Genomic DNA, 3,924 nt, shown 5'->3' with positions numbered 1-3,924 from the left:
TCCCCACCCCCCCCAGCCAGGCAGGTCCCCTGCGGGCAGCCGCTACCCAGGGCCAGCCGCCCCCATGCCAGGGCAAGCCTGACACCTAGAGGGGAGCCAGCAGGAGGCCCAAGACTCTGGACAGCTGGCTGTGGCCTGGGCTGGGAGGAGAGAAGGCCTGGGTCAGCTCCCAGGGGCTTTGGCGCTTGAAGAGCCTCGGAGGCTGGAGGGGAGGAGGTGAGGGCCGGTGCTGAGCTGTGGGCTCCCTGTCGGCTGGTTCCCAGGGCCCTGGGTACCGCCCTGGACCGCATCACTCGGCAAATGTTTACGGAGCGCATCCTCTGTACCAGGCCCCGCTCTGGCCCTGGGAAGCGAAGACCGAGTCAGGCAAAGGCCCTCCTGCGGGAGCACATGTGTGCGTGTGCGTGTGAAGGCGGGTGGAGACCGACATAAACACGGACACGGACAATTGCAGAGAATGCCACGTGCTCTGGAGAGACCCAGCATGCAGCGGGGTGGGGTGGGGGGCTTTGGGCGGGACTGTCAGGGTGCACAGCTGAGGGGGTGAACCTGGAAAGAGCTGGGGGGCATCCAGGCAGAGGGACTGCGAGTGGGAGGTGTGGAGGGACAGAAAGAAGGCCACGACGTTGGAATGAGCAGGAGGAAGCGGAGGGCAGGGTGGGCCTGCAGGCCAAGGCGGGAGCCCAGACTTGGTTCTTGCTTTAGAAGCGTACATCAGGGGGACAAGAAAGAGCAGCAGCAAGGGAACCGTGGGAGGCAGTCCTGAGCAAGACAGGCCAACCCGTCCCGAGGGAAGGAAAGGGCCCCTCTGAGGGTGACGTGTGAGACATGTCACTGGCCTGCAGCCTGCCTGTCTCTCTCCTGCCCCCCTCAACCCCCCTTTTCCAGCAGAGACACCCAGCTTGGCGGCCGCATGGGCCAGGGGCGGACACACCGAGAAAGCCCTGGAAACCGGGGCAGCCCCTTTACCAAGTGGCCCTCATGTTTAACCACCTTGGAGAGGAGACCAAGGGGATGCCGTTAATGAAATCGCCAGGCTTCACCTGGCGTAAAAGGCTCTTGGCCCCCAGCGGGCGGCGATTTGCAAGGCTGCGAGGGCCGGGCATTAACTGTTCTGGGCACTGTTCCCAGCTCTGCACGCGGGAGCAGACCACTTCTCTTCCTCTCCTCGCTCCCCGCCGGCCGACTCCACGCCCGGACGGCTGTTAATTAGACGGTGTGCAGGCTCCTCTGTCCTTCCTCAAGGTGGGACCGGGCTGTGACCAGGGCTCCGGGTCCGCCAGGGCCTGGGTGGCACCCGTGCCTGATCCCTGATCCCGGGGCCCTGTGTGCACGTGTGCGAGTGTTTGCCCCGCCTCGGGGACCTCCAGGTCTCCCAGGCATTTGCTTCCGGCTGACACTGAGCGTCTGCAATGCCAAGTCCCGACAGGAAGCGGCTCTTCCCCTCCTGGTCAGCTCCCTGCTGGGCGGGCCTCGGACTACCTGGGCTGTAGGTGCTTAGACATCGGTGTCTCCACACCCTCAGAGCTGGGATCCGCATCCCCTTTTTGACTCTGTGCAGCCCAGGGTCCCTGATGCACGTGTCATCCTTCTCTTCCGTTACCCGGAGCAGCCAGTGGTCCATTTCCCTTCGGGGTTCCCCTCCTTGAGCACAAAGCCCGTGTTCATGCCCTGCCCCATCCAGGCTCACTGCCTTTCCCTTGTTGAAGGTCTCGGATTCCCAGATGCTGGATGCTGCCCGCGGCAGCCTTCCTCCATCGCGACACACGCTCTCCGCCTTGGCTGCCAGTCCCCACGGGGTATCGGGGTATCACCTAACCTGGGACTGGAGCCGTCAGCTTCGTAATCCTCCAAATCATTGCGTAAGCAGAGGGGCCGTGGTGGGAAGAGCCTCCTGCTGGGGGTCCTGCCCAAGCTGGGCGACCTGGAGCAGCTCAGCTCACGTCTCTGAGCCTCTGTTTCAGCGTGGGGCACGCTGGGAACAGGAGTACCTGGTCAGGCCACCTCTGCTCTAGGGTGACGTGGGGTCCGTCCTGTGAAGATGGTAGGTTGAGAGCCTCCACTGCTGCGAGAACCCCTCCCCTGAGCATCCTTTCATCATACCAGTGTCCTACTCTCACATCTGTAAGAGTTTTAACTTTTACCTGATTTTTAAGGTCTTACAGCATAATTTTCCCTCTCAATTTTCCTATTAAATTCAATTTCCCACTGATATAATCAAGCCAGTTTCTCCCTCTCTATTCCCTGAGCTGTGTGATGACTTCCTATCTCAACAGACATACTAACACAGTGGTTCTCCACCTTCTGGCCCTTTAAATACAGTTCCTCGTGTTGTGACCCAACCATAAAATTATTTTCGTTGCTACTTCATAACTGTAATGTTGCTACTGTTATGAATCGTCATGTAAATATCTGATATGCAGGATGGTCTTAGGCGACCCCTGTGAAAGGGTCGTTCGACCGCCAAAGGGGTCGCGACCCACAGGCAGAGAACCACTGCTCTAGCTCCTCATTCCTCTCCCACATCCCAGATCTCAAAGCTCCCAGAAGAGCGGTTCTCAAAGTAGGTTCCTCAGCATCAGCACCACCTGAACTCGTTAGAAATGCGAACTCTTGAGCCGGAGCCTAGACCTCCTAATCCAGGATCTCGGCGGGTGGGCCCGGCCTCGGTGCTGTAACAAGCTCTCCAGGTGAAGCTCATACAGGTGAGAGTGAAATCCTTCGAGAATTTCAACCTCTCCCTCCTCCACCCCAACTCAGAGAATTCCTCTGCCTCCCTGACAATAGCAACACCCGACAGCTTCCAGGAACATTCCACCTCCATCTGCACGCCGCAGCATGCCATCTCCCTGAGGAAGAGAGGAAGCGTGCGGCCCAGTTTACAGATGGGGAAACTGAGGCCCAGGGCCTGGCCCGCGGCCACATAGCGAAGGTGGCAGATCCAGGGCTCCGACCCCGGGCTCCTCATGCCAAGGTGAGGGCTCTCTCCCGACACCTTGAGTTTCTGGGGCTCCTTAAACCAGAGGAATTAGCACATGTCCGTCCATCAGCAGGAAGGAACCCCCCCTCCAGCTCTCTCTCCCCAATTTCCAGTTGCAATCCCAGGAGACAGCATCCAGGAAGCATAAATTCTGCCTGGTGGCTGAGTAAGAGCGCTGAAAGGAGTCACACGTCAGGGAGATGGGACTTTATTTCTCAATGAAATAGCCTTTTTATGGTTGGAATAAAAGTGCCAGCGGGAGCCTAATGCCAGGAAGTAGAGAACACATTTGATAAACTCCTTCAGCCAGGGGCGGGGCTGCCTTGGAGGGGGCTGCTCTGGTCTCTGGGGGTGCGGGCTGCCGGAGAGCGGCCCCCACGCTCCTACATGCGTGTTGCTCTCCAGGTTGGAGCCTGGAAGATCCTGGGGACCTTCTCCTGGACCCCGCGGCCGATGGAGGGCTGACCCAGAACCAGGCGAGCGCCTTTCGCTTGGCCACCGGATCCCAGGAGCGGGGCTGCCGTGCGGAGAGTGGCCAGCAGGGGGCAGCATAACCCATCGTTCCAGCCGGAGCAGAGTGGGCGCTTTGGGGCAAGGGGTGTGAGTCCTGGGGGCGCGGGCAGGGGGACTCCGAGGCTCAGCCCTCAGAGGGGGTCCGCAGTAACCCAGTCCCTGGGACCTCTTCCTCCGTCCTTGAGCCCTTCCCACCCCCTGTCGCTTCGCAGCAAGGACAGTCTGTCACCCTCACTGTGGATCCAGATCTCAGTGTGGGTCGGGAGTGGGGAAGGGAGAGGGGGCTTCTCCATCCCTTTGCCTACCCTCTGGCCGGCTTCTTGACCATTGGCTGGGCTTGGCTTCGGACCCGATTGACCCCTTGGCTTCCTTCTGAAGGACACCTGGAGGGGGCTCAGAGTGTGTGTGTGGGTGGTGGCTTTGTGTGGGGG

This window comes from Myotis brandtii, unplaced genomic scaffold (genome assembly GCF_000412655.1).
Source record: "Myotis brandtii unplaced genomic scaffold, ASM41265v1 scaffold410, whole genome shotgun sequence".
Lineage (NCBI taxonomy): Eukaryota > Metazoa > Chordata > Mammalia > Chiroptera > Vespertilionidae > Myotis > Myotis brandtii.
This window is presented reverse-complemented; position numbering follows the sequence as displayed.